The following is a 25,217-nucleotide window of genomic DNA, read 5'->3' on the forward strand; positions in this document are numbered from 1 at the left end:
AGAACTAAGTATAGACTTAGATTTATCTTTACCAATGAGTCAATAACACTGCAGATGATCAGGGTATCTGGGATGAACATGAGTTTTGCCATTCATACAGATAGCTAATATATACAGGCCTCTGACACAGTCTGCAGAAGTCACCTGAAGTCTCCTTACTGACTTCAGCAAGCTGCAAACAAAAATATTAAATAGAATAATACACAGCCTGACTATGCCATGTACCAGAATTTGCATGGAAAACTGTTCCTCACTCTGAAATAATCTTCTGGAGTCTCAGGTTGTGGTTTTTAAATGCTCTGCTGCCAGTTGTGATGGTTACAAAGAAGAGCTTGAAAAATGTAGCTGAAGGTAAGACACTGCAATAACATATCCCTGAGTTTTCAAAGTCTGAAATAGTGTTTGTGAGAAGTAGGAATGCAGCATTCATCTGAAAGGCTTGTAAAATCCCAGACCCTGGAGTAACAGCAGGCAGAGAATTCTGTGTGTGGGGAACTAAAGAAACAGTGAATTCCAAATCAATATAAGAATATATAACACAACTGTTCCTGTAACTGAATGTTGTTCTGTTTTTCCATTCAAACTCCACTTTCCCTTTGGCCATGTTCCTGTTATTATGAGACTAAAAAGCAGAGATTTTATTAATTTCACTGCCCTAGTAACTAATCTGTAACCTGAACTGCTGCCACATACGAGATCAAAAGCGGTGTTGAAAAATAGGTGCTTATTACCAGGTTTAAAAAGAAAAAAATATATTCTAATTTATTCAGGCAAATGCTGCATTGCAAAGGGAAAAAAATGCCAACAAGTAATGAGGGACAGTCAGTGCTGATATTGGGAAAAGCCTGAGGATGTGCCTTGCATTGCAGCACATTGTCACACCCCGGCAGGGATGTGCTCTCTTTTTAAGGATGCCTGTGAGAGACTCAACCCAGAGAGACTCAACCCCCTTTCCCAGGCAGCAAGACCTCTGCTGACAGTAAGGATATGGGATGGAGGGGGTTGCTGTGGGGTGGAGGAATGCAGGGGAGTGCTCCTGCAGCCCAGCTGGGAAGGGAAACAGATAAACATCTTGTACAGCTTCTCCTGAGGGAAGAACTAAGCCCTCATGAGCGGTTTTGTGGAAAGAACTGAGTGATCTCCCGAATAATCTTATGAGATGTCTGGGGGCACCAGAAAGAAGTCCTGCTCAGAGAACAGGCTCCCAGGACTGCAAAAATTGTTTCAGTTTTCTTTTTGTCAATTTAAAGGGTATAACCTGAGTGGGTCTTTTTGCTGAGTCCAGGGATTTTTTGAGTTTGTAGCAGGATTTTTTGAGTTCGTAGCAGGATTTTTTGAATTTGTAACAGGATTTTTTTTTAATTTTTCACAGGATTTTTTAAACATTTTTAACAGTTTTCATTTTTTTAACACACACAGAATCACAGAGTCATCAAGTTTGGAAGAGACCTTCAAGATAATCCAGTCCCACATGAGCCCAGCACAATCATAATTACCCCTAAACAATATCCCGAAGTGCCACATCCAGATGCCTCTCAACCACTTACAGAGATGGTGGCTCCACCACCTCCCGGGGCAAATTATTCCAAGGCCTGACCACTCTTTCATTGAAATTTTTATATATTGAACCTCTCCTGGTACATTTTAAGGTCATTTTCTCTCATCCTTTCACTTGAGACAGGGTAGAGGATCCTGACCCCCACCTCGCTGCAACCTCCTTTTATGTGGTTGTAGAGAGCAACAAGGTCACCTCTGAAGAGGTTGTCTTGAAAATATAAATGGGATAAAACCCTTCAACAATCCGATTGCCAAGTTTGGCTGGGAATTGCTGTTTTCAGTGTGGCACAGCACAATCAGAAGCCAAGGAACCACCATCCTTCTCACTCCTTTATTCACCTTATGACCTGACCCTGAAAAGGCCAAGTGCTCGACACTCCTCTCACACTCCTCTTCCTCTCCCTCCACTCTGTCCCAGCCTTTTGAAATAGTCCATTTGCCTCTGTGCACTGCCTAGGTACTCCTTGTCCACTGTATCCATCTTTTGTTGCTTCATATGGGGTGATGTGAACTCCGATAGTCACTGACTTAAAAGCCCCACATTGGGGAATGATGTGAAAAGCATTTCTTTTAAAATGGAAAAAGGGAATGAAATATTTTTTTGGTAACCATCAAGGCTTGGATAAGAGCAAGGAATACATAAAACCAGATAATTGGTGCTGAAGGTGTCTGCTTTGGATGGATTATTAAATCCATCTTCAAATATTTCAAGGCACATTTTATAACAGACATTTGACTATTGAAATAATAGTAAGAGTAAAAAATAATGGATTTTTTTTTAAATTTAAATCATATTCTCTCTTCAGTCTATAACAATATTCCAGTTAATGACTTGATCTATTATATAGTTCTGTTCTATGCTAATAAACCTAATATACTCCCATTTCAAGAGTGCTTTCCAAGATTATTGTATCAATTGCTCTTATTAAAGTCTTCTGATGATCCTGGGGGGTGGACTGTGCAAATTCAAGGAATGTTGTTACAACGCCCCCCCAACCCTTTAAAACATGGCCAGCAGAGATGCCATGTTTTGAGCATTATTAGACTGATGCTTTTGTCTATTAGCAAACCCTTTTGCAATAGCACTGTCAAAAGAAAGGAATGCCCTGGTTAGCTGCAGGTTGAGCAAACTAATGGATCTGAAAGAAGTTGCAGTGTGGTAAATAATCTTCCATCTACTATAATTAAGGACATAGTTGAGGAGAGGAAGATTACTTATCTGCTAGCACAAAAGGAAAAGACCGTGAATGAAAATAAATTATGTGCAGCCCTCTCCAGTGAAGAGGACTGCCCCTGGGTGCTCACTCTGGGAGATTTATGCATTCCTCCAGACATTCCTGCATCTGCCCCCTCCCTGGTGCACAGCAGGCAGCTGCTCCATGAACTCCAGCATCTGCTCCTGTTGGGCAGGAGCCACACAGGGCTGGCAGGAGGATGGAGGGGAAACCTGCAACCCAACTGCTGCCATTGTTCTTCTTCCCTCTACTGTTCTTCTTCCCTCTCCGTCAGGAAAAGGCACTGCTGATATCACCATAACACCAGCCCCCTCATGATGCACCAGTGACCCAATAACTCATTACATGACATCAGCAAATTATTCTCTGTTCAGATGTTGCAAGTACTGACATGACATTTCTGAGGGTGACGTGACCTGGTGTGTGTCAGTGTCTAGATCACATCTCATTGAGCCACAGCAAATTACAGCTTTGGAAAACTGGGACATCTTTAAATGGTTCAACAGCAAGTTCTGTTTAACTACAAAGCAAACTGTCCTCCTCCTCCCTGCACTGCCTCTCAGAAGCGTTTGTAGGATGTTCATTCCCCAGACCCCTGCTCACAACACATATTAGGTTTGACAGCAAAGCCAGCAGGTACATGGCCAATAATTTCACCTGGGGATGATTTCACATGGGATTACTTGCAGGGAATAGAGCAGGATGTATTTTGAAGAGTAGTGAGTGATCCAATCATCCACATGTAAGACAAAGTTTGCATCAGTGCAGGGCCAAGACCTCACTCAAACAAAAACTACATCTCATCACCTCTTTATTTATGGTTTTCCTCCCACCTCCAAAGATGACGTCCTGGCTACCTCCAGGGAGAAATAGTGCTAGAGGAAGAAGTTGGGAGGAAATATTTTTGGAGCAGAAGACCTGAATTCCATGATATACGAAACTATCCATATTCGTAGGGGTTCAGGGACCCTCTGCAATGCTGTTAATTCATTTGGATGCAAAAACAAAGAGTCAAAATCATTTTTGTTATGTTTCAGGAGATGTTGTAATATTATTATGCACCTTGGCACAGTCAAAACCCAGGAATTTTTTTCTCTCTAGCATTTGCAAGAGAGACACAAGGACATCTTAGAAAGTACAACAAAGTTGCATAGAGTGTGTTTTACTCACTCCAGTATGTGCCTGGCTAATTCCATGAAGCACGAGCATCTTAGGAAGTCATCACTATACATTTGATGGTGGATGCTCTTACTATCCATACAAACCCTTACTCTTTAGAATCCCAAACCTTGAGCTCCAGAGGTTAATGGTGTGAGAAGAAGGTGGGAGAGAAGATGTATAATTTTATGTTTTCTTACATGTTTGAAAGGAGAGAGCTTTCAGTTTTATGGAATGTTTTATCCCTCTTACATTAGGAAAGTTTATATGATCTCAGAGTTTACCTCCTGGTAAGTAATATACACCACTTAGTATTTTATTTACTGCTTTATTTTTTATCATTTCTGCACAAGTTAAACCACCTTATTATTGCCTGAAATATAAAACCAAAATTATCTCAAGGTTTCTCTTCTTTCTAAAGTTTTACATTTTTGCTCAGTACATCCCTTTATTAGCGTTATACATTCTATGAAATAAACAAAATTAAAGACATAATTACAGGTGAGGCCATAACACTGAAATGATTTGCTGATACCATAACCTCTGCAGTAGTAAAAATTGCAGCAGAAAAGTATTCAAGTATTTTGTTTGCCTTTCATTCTACCATTATGGCAAGAGATAGTATTGTATATTCCACTTCAGAACTCAAAAAAATCTGTGAGAGTGAATTAAAATAGATATGTTTACTTTTACCAGCAACTGTAATGCTTTTAAGAGGTGCTTTCCGGTTAAAAGGTGCAGATAGGGTGGTTCTTTTTGTTCTTTTGCAATCAGAGCATCGCCTAAGCTGATATGCATCCTGGCTCTCACAGAACCTAGGATTAGAAACACTGGCTTGTAATCATTCTGGGAGTGCCTGGAGCAATCCAGAGGCCAAACTATATTACCTTGCATTGGTAGGATATTGCTTCACGGGAGAACCTGAAGGACTGTAGTAATTTGAATGGATGGGAGTTCACATGGAGGCTTCCACTGAATCTATTTCATCCAGAAAATCCAGGAGTGCAAACTGTAAGTCGTGACTCCATGAGCCTGTCTGGGAAAGAAACATCCTCTTTAATTGCAAAGAATAAATTCCAGCTCAGTTTTCGTAACACTGCCTTTTCCTTCCCTCCTTACAGATTTCCAGCTGTCCTGATGTCCAGATATTCCAGTGCCCCCTCATTTCTTTCTGGAAGAGCAGTGCAACACTAACAAAATCAAGATACAAATCCTATTTCTGCCTCCAAATTCTCGCATTACTTTGGCCAAGTCGATCCAAATTTTGATCTTGTGTCTTATTTAAGGCTGTGCCAATATGTTTTCCTGCAAAGCACTGACTGCCTGAGGACCCATAAGCTGTACATAGGTGTGTATATTTATACCTATATATATATATAGTGTCAGTTCCTCTGGTCATGAAGCAGCTACACAAATAGCCCAGAAAGTTTCTAAGGAAGGTGAGTTCTTAGTTTACTGAAAGTACCAAACTAGAGGTATTTGCTGTTATTTTTCTTCTCAGTCTAATTTCTAATTTTGTTTACTTTCTTGATATGACCACTGACATCTAAGGAGCAGAGACTGCTGACTGCAAATATATCTCTCTTTGGCAGAGTCATCCCTGTCATTTGTGCTGACTGTATGAATATCTAGGTGGTTAATACAGCAAGGGAAGGTTTTATTTTTTCAAAGGTGAAAAAAAAAAAGCTCTCTCTGTGTGGTGCTGGGTGAAAATGTGGGATCTCCTTGAACAATTCAGTTAAGAAAGAATTTTGAGTTCGAGTGAAAAATGCCCATTTTCAGTTACTCCCATGTAGATTTGAAGTCACTTTATGGAAGTAAGCAATTTATTTTTGTGTTACTTTGGGCTAAATGCTCAGAATTCAGTCACATTACACCACTGTGCAGTTTTCCCTGCTAAAAAGGCAGAATATCACACTTTTTAGTGGTGAAGAAGGAGGTATATTTGAATGGAAGCTTTATCTCCCATGTCACACAATTGCTAGGGAAATAGCACATATGAGTACAGGATTGTAGCCTGCCTACCTCGGGCTGTAATTGCTTTTCTGACTTGCAGTAGGTTCCTTTAGGTTCCTTGTGGTGTGTTTCATTTAAAAGAAGGCCTTTTCCACATAAATTTGGATATATATATTACATATACATACATAGATGCATGTGTATATATTCTGGCAATGAGAAAAAGCAGGTAGAAAATACACAAGTGGATACACACATAAGTGGGTCCTTCTAGTAAGGCCAAGAATGAGACTGAAGACAAGTCTAAGCACACTGAAAAAAAAAATCCAATCCTCCAAATCATCGACTTTCAGTGTGTGAATTAGTCAGCCTAAAGTCAACCCAATTACTGTCTCTGCAGTGTGGATTCTAATTCTTTCTGGATATTTTTATTCATTTCCTTGAGCTTCCCTCAGGCTGGTTTCTGAGTTTTGAAGTTAATTTTTAATTTTGGGAATGTTTGTTTTAGAAACTTTGGAATATTTGTAGTTTTCACGTAGCAGCTATCATGGCTTAATGGACTTAGCCCACAGCTCTCTATCTCATACTAAATGAAGGGAAAATAAAAATCTCTTAAGCACTGATTTTATAATAACTCTGAAATTATGTGAATTATATTTTTGGGTAAAAATAGAAAGGCTTTTAAATTCAAAACTAAGGCAACCATCTCTGTATATTCATAATCGCTGTTAAATCAAATTATGGCTTGGATTTTATTACTGTTAAAATTTTGACATAAAAATATGTAAAATAACCCAGTATTCCATTTCAAATCTGGTGAGTTTTACAGGAGATGACTGGTTATCATGAATAAATTTGATGTAATTCTAAATGTCCATTGCAGAGTGGATTAAATTAGTTATTAATTACTAGCTAGTTGTTAGCTTATCTAATAAGATTATTCAGATTTGGAATTTCTTCTAAAATCACTACAAACAGAAGGAGAGGTAGAAAAAAATATCTTGAAATCTCTGCTCAACAGGCAGGATAAACAAGAGAGGAAATGGGAGAGAGAAAAGGATGGAGTCGATGGTAGATTAAAAACCCCTATTGTCCTAACAGTCAACTTTGAAAAAGTTCAAAGAAACATAAAGTCTTTCTAGTGAGAGCTTTGAAGAGAAAGGGAATAAAAATTATCATTTTAAGACTGCAAACAGATTCACTTGTGGCTCTATGACTCCAGCAAGACACCCACAGCTTCCCTCCATGCCAAAGGGAGTAGTGTACATGCATTAGCTGACTGACAAGACAAACTAACAACATTTTCTGTAGGGAGCTATATTTGATATCACTCAGTACAGACTTTGATAATTCTATAAATCTAAAGTTGTGGTTTTTTTCAAAATCACCAGTACCAAACCTATTTTCTCTATTTGCATATACTCATCCTGTTCAGAAAAGTACCAAAAATATGTGCAATGATTGTGGGTCCCTTTTTCCTACTTCTAAATTTAGCATTGTTCTGCCAATAGGATCCTATAGTTTTGGTCCTGCCCCTGAAATGAGTTACATGAATTTCATGTTACTATGAATGAATTACATGTATAAGGTCCATAGTAGCAAGACTTTACATAAATTTGAAATATGTCAATAAAATTGAATCCATGCTAATGAAGCAATAATTTGCTAGCATTTTCAGGTTCTCTTAACAAGCAGAAGACAAAGATGAATCGAAGCTGAACCATGACGGCATATCACTATTGCAATACAATCTCATCTTATTCCTTTAAACAAATCTGAACTACAGGAATCAAGTTGAGATTGGATCAGAAATGGGATGGAAGGAGCAGCAGCAGCTATTTTTCTGCAGCATGATCTCTCACAATACATTCTTGCTGATAACTTTAGGGTGGGTTCTTTCTGCGCTGATGCACACAGTTTAATCTCTCACCTTGGAGTTAATTTTATACTGCAGTGGGCAGAGCAGCCATTATGTAGGGGCAGAGTGAAATTCAGAGAAACTGGTTTCACATGCAAATACACAAGACCTGTAAGTGCTCAAGTGCTGCTACAGTGCCAAGGCCTGTCTGCCTGAGATGGGGAGGGAAGGTGGCTCAGCAGTAGGACACTAAAATCTGCAGAAATACAAATACATGTCTCCAAACAGCCACAAGCCACGTCAGTCTAGAACTAAAAATGGTCAGAAAGAGCAAGACCCAAAGCTGTAGGTATTAAGATCTTGAACTAAAAGTTGAGTGCCTCAGAAGAATGAACCAAAAAACCCAATGCACTGAGGGGAATGTGCTCTGATGTGAAACCAGAAGTTCTAATGACAGAAGTGTCCTGGGCTCAGCTGCCTGAGTTGAGGGGACAGCACAGTACCTATATTGCCAACAAGAAAACCCAGAAGCATCTTGCAAAAGTAGCAACCCATCACTGCTCTTCCAGGTAGGGCTTTCTCCTTTTAAAACCCAGGTGCATGAACAGATACTACTGACTCAAACACAACATCTTTTCTGAAGAAAACTCATCTTTTCTGAGTCTATTTCTAGACTCACCCTAAGGAGATGTGAACTCCTGTCCTCCTGTACCAAGGGATGCCTGGTTGGAGGAACATCCTCTATGTGTCCTGTTTCAACTTCCCAGAGCATCAGAAGTGGGGAGGAACAGGATTTTCTGAGTTTAACATTTAGGGCTCTTGGTTAGCATAAAGGAGCTCTGGCTCCATTTGTTGCTCCCATACATCTTTATACATAGTTATCAGATTCATGGGGATAACTCTGATTAACAGAGTATTATCAGACATAACAGGGAAGGACATAATCATGAGAGAAAAAAAAGAAAAAAAAAAGAGCATTTTGAGATGTCTAAGAGGTTTTTTTTCTTCACAAAGAGATGGGTACCACAAGGTAAGTCTGTTACTTCTGCACGAATGGGATAACATACCTGAGCACATTCTGCAGCACAGAATAAACTGGATGGAAGTCTTAGGAATTCAGGTTTGAACTAACAGTGATTTTTTTTTTCCCCCTCCTCTTTCTCAATGACTTTTTTGTAGGAACAGGGTGTGTTCAGGGAAAAAGTGATGTAGGGCTACGGTGACTCTAGTTTTTCTCCTAGAATTCCTCAGGTGAGAGACAGGTGCTGGGAATTAATGAGAACTCCTGCACCAAGGTTACTAGTTTTCTTCAAATAAAGCTGCAAATAAAGCTGCTTTTACCAATATGCTCCTAATTCATTATGTTTATCTTGACCACAACCCAGATTTAGATCTAGTAATTCTTGGCTCATCAGGTCCAAAGAAACCTATCAATCCAGTTTGGACATATATCCAGATGCACCCCAGTACTGGAGTGTGGATTAAAGCCTTATTTGCAGGATCAGAGCTTTGGCTGTAGAAGCTGTGAATGGAATATTCTTGGCATTTCTGATGGAAAGAACAGAGACTAGTATTAATGTGTAGGTGCTTTCTAACTGTGTTCCCCACCCAAAGTCTTTACATAGCTTGTTGTTTTTACTGGTATGGAAGTGGAGCAATGCTCTGCTGGGTTGCTGCCAAGCTGAGGACACTATTAAAACTGCATTTCAAGGTTTACACTTTGAGTGCTCTTTCATGCAACTCCAGATGTTGGCCGAAAAGTTGTAATGCTGGAGAAATGTCTAAAAATAACACTTTACACCTACAACATATAAATCTTACCTAACACTGCCTTTCAGCTGAGACAGGTACATTTGCTATGGGAAACCAAAGCCTTTGGTGCTTCTGGCTACAGCAGAGATTCAAATGGAGGGGGTGGGGAAGAGAAAGTCTTGTTCTTTCCTGTTGTTTGTTATTGCTGTTGGGATTCATATCTATTCCTACTGGCATCTCAAGACCTGAGCAAGATGGGAACCATGGCATAAATATGAAGTACAAGAATTTACACAAGGTTCTGGCAGACAGGGTTGAGTGAGGTGGCAGCAAATCTGTAAGGGCTGCAAATATTTCTTCCTCTAGTCTCGAGTAAGGGTTGCTCTAAGCAGTAGGAAAGTATGAAAATAGGTGCTAAGGTGAAGAGACTGACAGAATCTGGCAGGATCCTTACACAGCAGGAGAAGATCGACAGAGATTTTGTTTGTCTGAGTTATAACTAATCAATGCAAAGCATTTAGCAAGTGTCAGGCTCAAGTTTGGGACTCAGGATTTCCTTTTCTCATCTTTCTGTTCATAACTTAGAGTAATTTCACTGAAATTTAACATTTAGTTGAAGGGAATCATAATTTAACTAACAATCATTGGGCCCAAACTAAATTGGTTTCATCTGTAAGGAGCACAAAAATAAACCAAGTTCATCTCTGAATATAAAAGAAATTTGAAACCAGAGTTATAATTTAAACAACTTTTGACTTAAAGCCAAAACACTTTTCCTCTGTAATTTGGGTGAGGTTGGAGATCAATGTTTTTTCCTCCAGATCTACTTTTTTGCATCTTTAATGTATTAGTTTGGAAAATAAAAGGCATATAAGTTCCATAGGTCTGTCTATATCTTTGCAATTTAAGGATCGAAATATGTAAATTCTATATTGAAATTATTGAATATTTTAATCTTCTCATCTGAGGCCTTCAGGATATGATTGTACAGGTGTGCACTGGCTTCCTAACAAGATCCAAAATTCAAATCCCCCTCAGTAAGCCAACTTTTATTCAAAGAATTAAAACTAGTAATTAAACCGCTTTTTTTTTTCTCACCATCATTAGGTGGGAGAGGCAAGAGTACTGGGCAAGAATAAGACACCTGCATGTTACATTGTAAGATATTCTCATATTCCCCTGTTGAGCATGTTGTGAATAACAGCTTTTGATATATTCCTCCAGCCATATTCAAGGAAAAATTGTTGTCTTCATCAACAGAGGCAAAAGAAATCTTTTTCTCTTTCTTCCTTTGCCCAGATCTCATATTTCTGTGGCTGCTATAGAAAGCTATTACTGGAACTCATATCTGATAAGTTTTCTTCTCCATCACAAAATAAGCCCCTAATACCCAGTATTCCAAAGTGTTTGTTTTAGATATTGTTCTCCATGATCTCTTTCTTCTTCTTTTTTTTTTTTTATCCTGTAAAAGGGTCAAGGTTTTATTTTCTCTCCAGACACCTTCTAACTTCAAAGTTTCTGAATTTAATATAATTCCTCCACTGTCAAGCAACAGCCACCAAGATACACAACAATCCACTCTTGTTTCACTTTTGCTCTCTTGTGAAGCTGAACAGTTCCCGGTTCCTGCTGTAGCTGACAAGTACCAGTGTCAGGTACGTGCCTCAGACTGTGCATAACTTGATAATGCATCATTTATGTTATTGTCCTGTCAGGGTTATGGATTCCAAAATGTAAGAAGCCCTGTATGACACACATCTACTTTTTTCCTCACACCCTTTAGTGAAATACAGGAAGAAAGATGTATTAAAAGCAGAAATGTTAGCTGAATTACACCCCATCACAAGAGTTTTATATATCAAACAAAAAAAGATTCATACTCTTAATTATGCAGAGTGAAATGCAATAGTAAACTCAAAGAATTTTTTTTATCTTAATGCTTAAATGTTAAGCTAGATACAAAAAAGACACATAAATAAATGATAAGTTGTTGATTACTTTGAAAGCTAATTTGAAATTTGTGTGCTGTGCTGCTGACAGTGAGTGTCCTGAATTGGCCCAAGAGACACAACTTAATATAGAAAACACAATGAGAGTGGGTAGATTCACCTGATAGTGAGATGGGGGGGTTGGAGTGTGTTCAAAGTACCAAAGTGGTTTTGTCCACATGAAAATAAATCCAGTGCACAATCGGTTACAACGTTTGTGAGATTTCTAACAATGGAACTGCAAGGGAGAAAATAACTCAAAATTCAGCCATTAAATCCGGCTTGGACTTGACAAATGCACACAAAATAATATGATCCTGATTTTCTCATGTTGAGTATTTCATTGTAGCATAAAACTGTGTTTAGCTGGTTCTCCACTCCCTGCCTCCATTTGTACCAAACATTGCATTTGTACAGATGGACGCTCACACTTCACCACTGATTCCCCAGTGTCTTTTAAGGTGCTTGAAACTGGTATAGCAAGTGGCAGAGCATGGCTTTTATGGTCTGGCTTTAGAATTATAACTATTCTTCATGCATTTTGTGGTTTCCATGCTCCAAAACAGGAGCTCCTACACTGATTCAGTCCTTTTCTTCCTGTGTCATCATGTCTCCTTCAGTCTGTCCTGGTGCTCTCGCTCAGGTGCTGGCATTTATGGGCTCCTGGCAGGCTCACAGATCCTTTCCATGCCACCCAGCACAGTGAGCATTGTCTTCAACAGCTGAAGGCATGGCAGGCAGGGAACAGCACAACCCTTCTTTCTGCAGCCTATGGACAGATCAGGTGTTACTGAGGGTTAACACACCAAGGATTGGGATGTGAAGCTGGCATCTGAATCCCTGTTGGCATTACAACTCTCTGCTGTTTGATTAAAAAATCAGGGTTAGTCATTTCACTTGGGAGAACTCACTCCCCTCCAAGGAAATTGCTGTGCTCTGGAAGTCTCCACGAGTATTGGCTTATGATGTCCTCCTGGGGATATAGATATTTGGCTTAAGTGAGAAAGGCTTTTGTGCATTGCATGGAAAAGACAGAGGAACAAACTGTCACAGCCCTTTCCCTCCACAGCTATTTTACAAAGCCATGCAGGCACTGAAATCAGCTGCTCTTTGGAAAAAACTTGGACAAATGGGGAATATTTGATGAACAGCAATGCATGCTGTTCACTAGCTCCTCTCCTAGAGGAACTGGTAAATGAGTGGGGCAACCAAAGGCAGTGCCTGAGAGTTTAAGCACAAAGCCAGCATCCAGGAGAAGATCAGGACCTTGCCCCAAAGGTATTGCCATTTCCACAATCTCCCTTGAATGACCTTAGCCCCAGCAGCCTGGCTCCATCTGTATTCCAGCCTTAGCAGGGTGGGTGTTTCCTACCAGAGCTCTGTGAAATTAGGAAGGCAATTTTACTTCTGCCTTGAATTGCCATAATTAAGATGCTCTCTGCATCTGATGCCTCTCTGTGTGCCGAACACAGATCACATGTCCTGGATCATCCTCCTGCTCCTTCCCCTGCCACACACCACCCACCTCTGCCCACGCTGGCTGCCTTATGCACTGTGCAGGGAAGGGCAGCATATGCTTCATAATCAGAAGCATCTCCCCTCCAAAATTCAGGATGTTTGGGTGGCCAGCTGCAGTTCAGAAGATGACAGACAGAAATGCAGCTCATGTGCGGGACGTGAGGGTGGGGAGAACAACACATGCCAAAACCTCCTGGATTTGGGTGTGCTCCTAGAGGGTTTTGTTGCTGGGCCAGAACTGCTGCCCCAGCTTCTTGGCTGCTCCATGCACTCATTCCCCCAGGGAATAATGTGATGAGACTGCATCTTTAGGAAGCTTAGATGAGCCCTGAACCTGAGTGTTTCACCTTGTTTTGCCCAAGTCCTCAGAGAGGAGCACCCGCCTCTTCCTGAGGTGGTAATAAGGAATGCAGGTCCTGGGAAGTGGGATCGTGGTGCCAAATGCCAGGGCTGACATCCCACAACCCTGGGAAGGAGGCCAGTGTGTCTTTTGAATATGAATTTCAGGCTCTAGGGTGCCAGGATTTTGTTAAATAGATCTCATTCTCTATGCACCAGACCAGATCGTGCACTTTGAACGTATCACTCAAGCTGCTGACAACAGGGTTCAGCGAGCTGAACCTGCAGGATCAAACTCTGCCTCGTATGTAAAGTCTGAGCTCAGGCAGCAGGCTGGGCTTTAAAGGGAGAAAATCTCATATTTATTCATGATTTAATTAAGAGAGACCAGACTTCTCAGCCTGTTTTGAATATACATGAAAACAAATACATAGATAAGGCTATCATTCCTTTTATCAGCTCTGTGCTTCTGAACAAAACAGCAATTTCAGATATTCTAGATAGAGTGATTTAATCCGTCACTGGGGTCTGACCCTTCTTTTCCCATATAGGGATTTAGAGTGTGGTGTTACAGGTTTGAATCCTGAACACCAAACAAAAGACACATGAAAAGCAAAAAATCTCCCACTAAATTTTTTCAAGCCTTGTTTGAACACAAACCTCCCCATGCTCTGGATTTTATTCATTAAAATAAAACACACAAAATAACTCTCACCTACTACTGTTAATCATAAGGATTTCCTCAGGAAAACAAATATACTTGGGCTTTCAGAACAAATCAATTCAGAGAATATTTTGGCTGCCATGGCAGCCCAGAAGAGTGTAAAAACAAACATCTTTGCTGCTGCTAGTTTGCAGCTGACTCTGCGATGGACTGTTGGTGATGTGTGATGCTAAGCAGCAATTGTTTAATCACTTCTGTTCCCCTGGGCTGAGACTAAAAATGATGCCTCCTGTCTGTGAGCAAGGTAGAAATAATTTGATCACATCCTTTATGGCTGCAGCGGAGATGGAGCCGTATGAAGCATCAGCAACATGTTTCACAAAGAACCTAAATATTGAGCAGAAGTGAGAGTGTGTTGATCATGACATCTAAGTGGCATAAGTGATCTGCTATGAAACATATCATCCTCTCCAACAGAAAAGGGAATAGCTTTGCTTAAAGCTGTATATTTTTTCTGGTTTCCTTTTTCTGCTGCAGAGTTAACTCTTGGTGCTCGTGTCCCCACTTTCTCTGTGAAAGGCGTGGATTATCCTGAAGGACACAGGCAATTGTGTGAAAGCTTTTCAAGTGTGGGTATTTCTGGAATTGTTTATTAGACTTGATGCTGCTTTGCTGTAGTTGAGAGTTCTATTGTGAACTTCTACCAGGGAAAGGAAAATTTAATACAGACAGACTTGCCAGGAAGAGAGCGTGACATTGTCTTGCTCAACAAGATCTCAACCGTAGCCTCCTCGCAATTCTCCACAAACAAAGAGCGACCATTCCTCTACACCTGGACTTTTACAGCATACCTGCATCTTGTAATACAGCAACAATTCCTATTATTCATGTTCAAGTAGTAACTCCTGCAGAAAAACATTAATTCCAGCAAACTCAAGATATTCCCTCGGTCAAACCGTGATGTAACTCTGTGTAAACCAGGAAATTATGCAAACGAGAAACTTGACCTAATAGATAGAGCAAACACTTAAACCTCCAGCACAGAGAGTAATAGCCCAGCTCCACAGATGTCAATGGGAATTTTACTATTGACTTCCATAGGGCCAGCATCTCACCCATATCTGCATAGATGATTAATAGCTCCCCTGCCTTTCAATATCCTCTCTGGCTAACAATAAATTATCTCTGCCAGTGATTACTTTTAAGATGTATCTCATAAAAATGCTTGTGAAAAGCAAATAGTTTTGCCTTTGGGACAGACTATATTAAAGTAAGTGTTGGATATTTTTGAAATCTTCCCCAGACGGATTGTCATAGGGTACTACAAGATCTTCCTGCCTTCATTTCAAATAATCCCAGCCTGTTTATTTGGGATATTATTATTTGGGACAATTGTCCTGCTACAGTGTCATCCTTGTAGAGTTTTCTTTTCAAAAGGAAGGAATTAAGCTTTCTATCAAAGTGTATTTAATATGAGTGTTTGTTAAAGGGTTTTTTCTATTTCCTAGTTTATGGGTTTGTAGAGATATGTTTGTTTACTTTGATAAATTACATAAATGCCATTCTTAGCTTTTGTCTTTTAATTTTTTTTAATTTATTTTTACATACACTTGTACCCCTAAGAAATAGTGCTCAGTACAAGTTAATGGTGATAATCTGCTAGTTTATTTTCATAGTCTAAAAGTATTGGCCAAGTGCCAGCTTAAGGATGTACACTACTACCAAGACAAAGCCTGACTGATAAAGAAGTAAATAAGGTCTGATTTCGAAAGTTGCAGGAGCCCTTCATTCAATAATCCTCTGGTGGGCCAAGGGCTATTTAACGGCTCTTTCCATCAGATAAGTAATTTCCACTCCCACTCCTGCCTCTCCTTCTTTTTTTTTGTTGATTTGAATAAGCTTTTAAGATCAGCTGGAGAAGGCTTCCTGCAGGACCAGTATTTCCAACCGGTCCAGCCAGCAGTGACTTCCCCTTCTGTTCATTTCTTCGTTTTCCATTTCTGTCTTTCCTTGCTCTCTGTTTCATTTACTCTCTCTTCAATCCCCTGCATTCTCATTCAGAGGAAGGGCACCAGGTTACTGGTTTACATAAGGCTTCTGCATGTTTTAAGATAGACAAAGTGTAAACTGCAACGCAAGCGATGTCTTCTTGGCTCGCGTGTGATACTGCAGAACTACTCCTTGGGGACTCCTGTAGTGACTTCCACTTTCTCTGCTGAGAAAATAATAATAATTTACTGCTACCCTTTGTTTCTAATCACTTAGTTATTTATCCATGAAAGAATTTCCTCCCTCATGCTGCTTCAATTTTCTTTTAAGACTTCTAAGACAGAATCCTTGAAAGCCATTTGGAAAAGAACAAGCAGATGCTGAGCTGTGTCCCTCTTGCATGAAGAAGAGGAGCTGAGCCCCATTTTTCTACATGAGCAGAGAAAAATCTGTCATGTTGTCATCAAGGAAAAGGACTGGAAAAGAACAGGTTCATATTCACATTCTCCTGATTAGAGCTGAAAGTGAAGTTCCTGTGCCTCAGTCCCTCACAGCCACAGACACATACGTGTGTTTTGACATCATCTGGTCTCCTTTGCCGCTGTTCTGGTATTGAATAAAAATTTTGAAACTCTTGAAGCTATTTTGCACACGTAACTGGCATTGGATATTACCTAATATCAAGTGCCCTTTGATTTCTGTGTGAATGCACAGCTTGCTGCTGCTCTCTCTTTAGATGAGCTGCTAAGGTTATTGAAGTGAGTACCCAGCTGAACCAGGAACACCAGAACAAGGGACTGGTTTAACATAAATGGCTTTTGTCTCTCTACTCTTCTTTTCCCCCACCAGCACTATCTGTACTTTCATTCCAGGTAAAGAACATGGAAGAATCTGTACTGCTCAGAGGAGGAGGATACCCATCCTTTAGAGCAGGGAGAAAGAGGGGAAGAGGATCAAATCAGTGTTTCAAATCAGAATCACATTTTTCAAGAAGCATAATCTAAAGGCCCAAACAGTGATTCTAAAACTATTATCAGTGAAGACTTACGGAGACTTGCTCAAGGAAACTTCTCCCAGATCTACTCAGAGCTTGGGAAGAGAAATAGTCTTCTGAGTGTCCCACTAGGTCAGCCACCTCCAAGTGAGCAAAAGTCTTTCCTGTGAGGGAAGGCAAAGGGCAAATGAGCTGGACTTCAAACCAAGGAGAGTCAAAGTCATTCTGTGGGAATAGTCACTGTTCAGTTTTAGATCAGGGATTAAATTTAATGTACAAAGCCATGTTATTCTCATTGGTATACTTGCACTGATAGGAGACCTGTCTACTTCTGCTATAAGGAAGACATATAAAGATGAATGTGAGCTTTGTTTAGAAGTTGATTTTGGCTTTTCCCACAGCATCATTCACTGCACTTTCTCATTTCCAACTCTCCTTCTCCTCCATGTAGCAATTTCTGAGTTTCATTGTTATTCCATCTACTGACATGGAAGAGTAAATGCTGTGATTCCCTAACAGCATTAGCCAAATAAGCCTGGGAGAATTAACCCCTCAGAGGGTTTCTGTTCCATATTGAAGCAGATCTAACATATTTCTCGATGACTGCGCCTCTTGAACTTTTTTTTTTTACATCACAGTTGATATTTTTTCTGAGTACTTTGCTCTTTTTGTCACCTTCCTTCTTCATGCAACATAAGATGCTCCAAAGGTAGGTGGGTACATGACAAGGAGGTATTTGACCTCTCCTAAGGTCACATGTGGGAAGTTTCATTACCTACAAAGCACGATGTTTAACATCAACCAGCAGATAAAAGGACCATATTTTAGTGCCCTCACAAAGAGGAATGGAAGGCAGTTATAAAAAGAGATATTATCAGAAGTTTAAAATTCCTTCTTTTTAGGTGTGCCTCATAATTAACTTGCTGATTTTTTATTTTTAATAGAATTTATGAATTTATATAAATTCTTTTATTTTGAGAATTATATAATTTCAAGTTACAACATACTTTTTCAGTTTCTATTCTTATAAAAATTTGAATTCTTTGCTAATTCTGTTGGAAAGGTAAGTATTCTGCTTTTTTAAATATGCTTTATCTATAAGAGAAAAAAATTTGTCAGTTTAAGTAGCCACATTTAAATAAGTTACATTTAGAATTAACTGCAGCCTTAACCCTACTAAACACAGACGGTTTTCAAAAAATAAAATTTAATTTAAATACTGACTGGCACTACAGTTATGTCAACCCCTGTAATGTACCTTTGTGATATATATCTTGATTTGGAGGAGGGGAACATTGTTTGTTTTTTAAGGTTTTAGGCTCCTTTTCCCTAAGACTGAAAGATTTTTGGGTTTATGCCTAGTTTAAAACGATGATTTGAGCAGTAGCCTATGGGGGGCACTCAAGGACTGCAAAAAGATCCCTCTCCTCCCGAAGTTGTCAGATTGTGCTGCGCTGGGATGGGGCAGACCCTGGGGCACATTTTCACATTACGTTTTATATAAAGAACAAAAGTGAGTAAAATAAACTAAATCTTTTTTTTTTTTTTTTTTTTTTTTTTTTTGTCGCAGTCTCACTATTCCCCAACGAAAGACAAAGTGATATTAAAAGGTGCATTTAAATGACATTCAGAGGCTGATTATGCTAAAAGCGTAAAAGCGCCGCGCAGACTGTGGGGCTTGTCTGCATTTTTAAATTCTAAACAAGGTACCTCGTCCACGATGTTTCAATGGTAGAGACAGTTATTATTCGCCTATTGAGTTTTTGGGATTGTTTTAAACTTTAATGACACTCACGTGCTCTGTTCTTGGCTTTATGGAGTGAAACAATTATTTATGCAATTTGTTAGGATTTTTTTTTTTCTTTTTCCTGCCTCAAAGGAAAATTTTGCCTACTGTTGTAGTGGTGGCTGTTTGCCACAGCAGTCATTTGGACAGCTACCGTAAAGCCTTTATCTGGTGGCAAAAATCTTGTACCAGATGTTCCTTTATTTGATCTGTTTTATGATTAATCAGATTTAGCTCAAAACCAGAATGAAAATCCCGCTATGGCACCTGGCTGCCACCGCATAATAATTTGCTTTGAAGTGGAGGGGAAGGCTCATTTAGTCTTTGAAATGCTGTGGTGCAGACCCATAAGTTTTCATTCTGATATATTTTGGAGGAAGGGACTGTAAAAGTGAATATAATAGCTGTCGGCAGGATAATTTTCCAAACATCTCAAACTGGTAAATACTACTAATTTCTCCTAAAGGCACTGCTAAAGGAAGTGTGGATAGTAAACAGTTCTGCACACAAGCTCTCACACCTGGCCAGGAGGCACTGATGCCACTCCAATAGGGCTGGGATGGAGTCTGGGATGATGCACCACCATCCATAGGGCTAAACCCCATCCAAGTAATAAAATTCCACGTCTCTGTAGAATCAAAATGTGCAGAAGGAAAGTGTTTGTACAGGCATGTGTCTAAAGTTTATCAAGAGGGGGAAATTTTAGGCTTTTATAAGACTGATGAGTCAAGCAATGTGGAGGTATGTTTGGGATGGAAAGAAAGCACTTCCCTTGGGAAAAGCAACTAAAATATAAATGTGAAGTGGCATCACTGCTTTGCTCCAAATCAAGATATTTTTGGCAGGTGGAGCTGATATACAAGAGAGGGTGGCAACAGCACTTTATTAATAATAAACGGATCTATTACAATTGATTTTATTGTTGTAAGGACAAATGATTTATGTATTTCCAGGACATGTCAAATAACCATCAGCTTCCCAGGTTTGTCAGTGCAGGCAAACCAATTTGCATGGCATACCATCTTTTCTTCATGATCTGCTGCACAACTGTGAATACACCATTGATAAATATCATAACAGGATCCATTTGCAATACTTATTAAGCATCTCTGATTTCAGCACCACCAGGTGTAAGTCTTAAAAAACCTTTGTTTTTTAGATATTACCTCTGTGCTTCTGGCAAATGGCAAATATATGCTCCTCGAGAGCAGTAAAATATGGAAACCTAATAGGAGATTGTGGGAATGGATAATGACTTCTGTGGAATGACATTATGCATTATGCATTATTATTATTTTAATCATTTGCTATCACTGAGAAAGATCCCACTAGGTTATTCCTGATACCGTGTTTAGGAAATAAAAGAGGCAGCTAAAGCTGTACACTTTACTTCACAACACTTACAAGATGAAATTGAAAATTTCATAAATAGATTGCATTGAGATCTAATAAAAAAAGAGACGAGTTCTCTCCTTAGGCAATTTTCATGTAGGTTTCTGAATAGGTGCTGTGTGAATGCTATAAACTATGGAATTAATCCAAAATTACTAATGGTAGGACTGGTTCACTCTGCCACCCCTTGGTAGTACTGTACAGGCACTTAGGTGTCCAAATCTCAATCATTTCAGTAACTGGACCTTCAGGACTAATGATGTAGAATAAATTCATAATTACCTATAAGGATGTGCTCATGGGTATTTGTCAGATGAACTCAAGGTGTCCACTGTCTTGGAAAATCACATTTTATTAAGCAAAGGTAATTTTCTTATGGTTCTTGAAGTTATGGGGTATATTAATTTTGGAATAAACTGGAGAAAGAAGTACTTTGAACTGACTAATATGCACCATGGTCTGGACAAAAATTTTACCATGGGAGTTTGAAACAGATTGAATCCAATATTTTTCTCTCTTTTATCTACTTTACATACTTTTTCTGAGCACTGGCCATAAGCATTATTTTTTTGGACAAGGGGTTTCTACTCCAGTCATTGGAAATGAATTTGATCTCTCCTTGCATGTGGGTGTAGCATGACTGAGTACAACAGGATGGCAGGTAAAGAAGTTGGCCTATCTTATAAAAGTACCTTAATTTATGAGGTAATAAAATATTTTGGAAGTTTCTTTTGAAAGAGATGCTTCTTTTTCCCCCCCTCAAAATTGTCCTTTAAACAGACTTCAGAAGGTGATGAGTTCTTTTCTGTTCTAATAGCTTTTATGAGCCTATTTTTATGAGAAACAAACCTTGCAATCAGCATTAAGATTTCCCATTTATGCCTTCACTAAAGCATATTCAGTTAACTACAAAATGTCACTTGTCCTGAGCAGATGTTTGGGTATCACAAGCTGGTGTTGAGCTGCCCTTTAGCAGACTTGCATCAGTTCACTGCATTTCACCTGAACCAGAGTATGGTCCAGCACCACCTCTCAAACATTTTGCAAGAAAAGTAATATAACAGAATTTCTTTAGAAAGATGGAGATTAGAACAGATCAAGGTTAAGGATTCCATGGTTTTGGATTTCGGGGTTTTCTTGTCCCATTTATTGTTGCAGTTGTGAGGCAGGTCTTCACACTGACCTGTTTTTATGTGGTTTTTAATATGTCCCAATTTATGTATTAAAGCCTCGCCAAACCACCTCGAATGCCAGGCAGCAATTTCCATCCGTGACACTTGGTATGCAAATATCCACATTACAAGGCACACACATGGAGAACTTTTCCTGCAGCTGTTGAAGATGCACATTCAGAAAGTCTTTAATAATGAAACCACTGTTGCACTGCAGTAATGAAAAATTCCTTTAGGGATGTTTTCCCCGGCAGGGACAGCGTGTAATGCAAACCCCTGAATTCAGAAAGGGTGGGTGTTTTTGTTCCTTTTTTAATCTTTGGTCTTTCTTCCCTTCTCGATTCTCTCAAACACTTTCTCCCTTCTTTCTGCTCCTGTGTCAGCTGCTGCCTGGCAACTTTTCTCTGTCTGGTGGGACAGGGCAGGGCACCCGACTGCCTTTGGACTGGCTGCCAACACCATTCCCTAGCAACCCAGTGGGGCACTCGTGATGCTCCCCAAAGGGCCGCACACATCGCCAGCAACCTTCACACCTACTGCCCCTGTCACAACAGGCAGTGGGGGAATCATCAAGGTGACCATCCCTACCCACACACCTACTCGAAGGCCATGGCTGATACACAGTATATAACAGCACAACCAAATTTTGTGTGATGCAATCAAGGTAGTTTCATAGTGACTAATGCCAGAATCACCTTTTGCTGATAATTAATATTCCTGTGTTGTGTTATACCAGCGAGTACAAATGATTGGTTCTACTTTGTTTAATTTATCTCAATAAGAGATTTCATAATATTCTATAGCTTGATGAATTAATTTATTTAACTTGTCAGAGTTAATAACTGATTGGAAGGAAGAAGTTATAAAGTACCGTAGGTGTAAACAGATCTCTAGCAGCAGTTTTAATTTTGAATTTACTTCCAACAAGAACTTCACTCCAGTCTCCCATATAATTAAATTTTTTTCTAGCTGTAACAAATAAAAGAGATTCCCTCAATTCCTTTCTGTCTCTCTCCTCTCTGCTCTCTGTTCAACTCCCCAGTGCTTCTGTTTTGGATCTGTCAAACGGGACTGACTGGAGACTTCAATAAACATTTGACAAACTAGTCTGGTTCCTGCTCTGTGTATCTGCCACCCGTCCTGCGTTTCTCAGCGTTCAGCCACCATGCAGAAATCTGAACACAGTTGTGTGCCTGCAAACAACAGCAGGGAGGCTGGAAATGAAGAAACTGCTTCCAGCAAAAATCGCCATTCCTTTTTTTTTCTCAGGTCTGAGGTTTAGGAAAAGCATGTCATACAGCAGGTGGTTGCTTAAGGCATCTGAATTATAATACGGGTATAGACGTTGCTTGGATTCCAGTCGCTTCAGCAAATGTTTTTAGGTTTATTCATAGAAGATATACATTGAAACTTACATACAAGTAAGTGGTGCAGCCTTTTTTTTTGATGTGGAAAGGAGATATGAGAGTGCCAGTTACTTCTACGTATTTTCACTGTATTGTTGAGGTTGTCCCATCCCATCATATAGAGATGTCCCATCCTTCCATCACTTCATAGCGAGCAATGTTTAAAGGAAATGATGCTGAGGGGAATGATTTATCAAAGGTCAACTTTTATTTGTTCAGCAGCCTGTATTTGAAAACCAGGCTTCTATGAGAATTATCACCTCATGGTATTATCTTAAAGCCAGCTACATTTTTAGGCAGCAATTTGACAAATGATTACTTACAGGTAATTGGGTTTTTAGTCATAATTCTGGTTGCATACTCTGTATCGACACTTTATGTCCTGTAAACAAGGAGGCCATTGACTTTTATTATGAATATTATTTAAATATTTTAATGAGTTTATGTGCATATGTGATCAGCAGTACTGAAAGCAAGACCAATCAATTCTTCAAAGCCTCCCATAAATGTTCATGTTTAAAATGGGCACTAAATGGCACTGTATCATTAAAGGAAATTATTCAAGAAGAGTAGTGAGGACTGTTGTTAAATAAGGATGGAATAAGAATGAAAAGGAGCAAATTAGATGGTTGAAAAGCAAGATTTTAGTTGAGGAGTTTTTGTGAGGAGGCACGAAAGGGCAGCACGCCAATTAACAGATAATGTTTGGGGGAAAAGCATGACCACTTGTAACCTTGCAGACTTTGAGACTTTTGCAGAAGATGGAAGAAGTCAAGATGAAAGAAGCCTGCTCTGTAAAGACAGTTCTGTATCCCGAGAATTCTGGGACAGCATGTTCGCTGTGAATATGTGCCTTTATACCATGTGACAGTCCTGGCGTGTGGGAAATGTCACTGATTTAAGCAGGAGTTCCTTAAAACTTGGAATTCCCTTGTTTTCCTTCACACATTTTCTCACTTGGCTCTACCATCTACATATTTTCCCACTTGAAATGCAAAAGGTTGCTCAAATAAAATCACAGTTAATGCCTAAGAGCCGTGTAGGTGGCTTGGAGGGGTTGTGGGAGGACACAGAGCAATCTCATCCATAAACAACGGTGGAACGATGTTCCAATGTGACATTCAGCATGACTTCATTTTGGTTATAAAAACAACTGATTTCCAAGACACTGCCAGATTTTTTAGCCTTAATTCAGATCTGTTTCTGTATTAACAAAGGTTTTCTACTCTGGGATCCATAATTCTGCTCAGTTATGACTGTAAAAATACTGATTGACTGAAGGGGAATTACACAGGCTTTACAGGCAGTAGCTAAATGCAGAATTTGATCCAACTGGATTTTTTTCCCTTCGGCTGTAAATTGTTTGCAGTAATAAAGTGACCTGCACCCTTCTATGAGTCCCACCAGTCCCCGACCTCAGAGGTGACCCTGAGACCCAGGCTGGGCTCTTCGGTTCTTGGGCAAACAGGGCCCTTCCCGCGGGTTAACAGAATTAATGAAATATTTGACATTTATCCTAGGTTGTGTATTGTTCTGTCCTTTAGCATCACTTCATCTTTCCGGCCCTGGAAGCCTCTTGGCTGTACTGCTTCATATAAAAGATATTTAGGTTCTGTGCTGTGGGTATAAACATGGGGGTGAAAGAGCTGAGGCTTTACCCTCGGAACGCGAAGGTCTCAGCCGTCAATTTTAGTGCCTGGCTGTCTTTGGAGAAAACTAATATCTGAGGGTGATGCAAAAGCTTTAGCACCTTTCTCCTGTTAAAGGGCCCGGTTTAAAAAAAAAAAAAATGTGGGAAGATGTGATAAGCAAACTGTATTTATGTTATGAGATGATTTCAAGCTAATACTCTTATGTAAAGTCACAAAAGCCAAAGCAGTGAACAAGTACTGGCTGGGAGCTCAGACCTACCTCAAGACAACTAAGAGCACTTATAGTACATTGAGTAATCATTGGTGTTTTGAGATGGTACTGTGTTATTAAAGTAGTATGAATACTGTGAATCAGTAAAAAATAGCCCTATTCAAGGCCAGGTTGGATGGGGCTTGGAGTAGCCAGGTCTAGTGGAAAGTGTCCCTGCCCATGGCAGAGAAGTGGGACAGAATGGTCTTCAAGGTCTCTTCCAAATCAAACCTTTCCATGATTCCATGAAGCGTCACTAACCAAAGTCAAGTTTGGCAGAGCAGCTTTGGACATTAGCTTTTCATCCACAGCCCAAACACATGCATCCCCTTCCCTCAGCACCACCATTCCTGCAGCTTTACATGGCACATGGGGTTTTTTTAATATTTTTTTTTCTTTTTGCTGACTCACCCACCCCAGCATCCCGCGAGTTTGCCTTTGCGAACTTAAAACCAAAAGAATCACCTCAGATTTTTAAGAGAAAACCCACAGCCCCAAGCGAGGCAGGAGGGGACAGGGACAAGGGCTGATGGGTGCATCCCGTGAGGCGG

This window comes from Manacus vitellinus, unplaced genomic scaffold (assembly GCF_001715985.3).
Source record: "Manacus vitellinus isolate BGI_N305 unplaced genomic scaffold, ASM171598v3 scaffold_43_pilon, whole genome shotgun sequence".
Taxonomy (NCBI): Eukaryota; Metazoa; Chordata; class Aves; order Passeriformes; family Pipridae; genus Manacus; species Manacus vitellinus.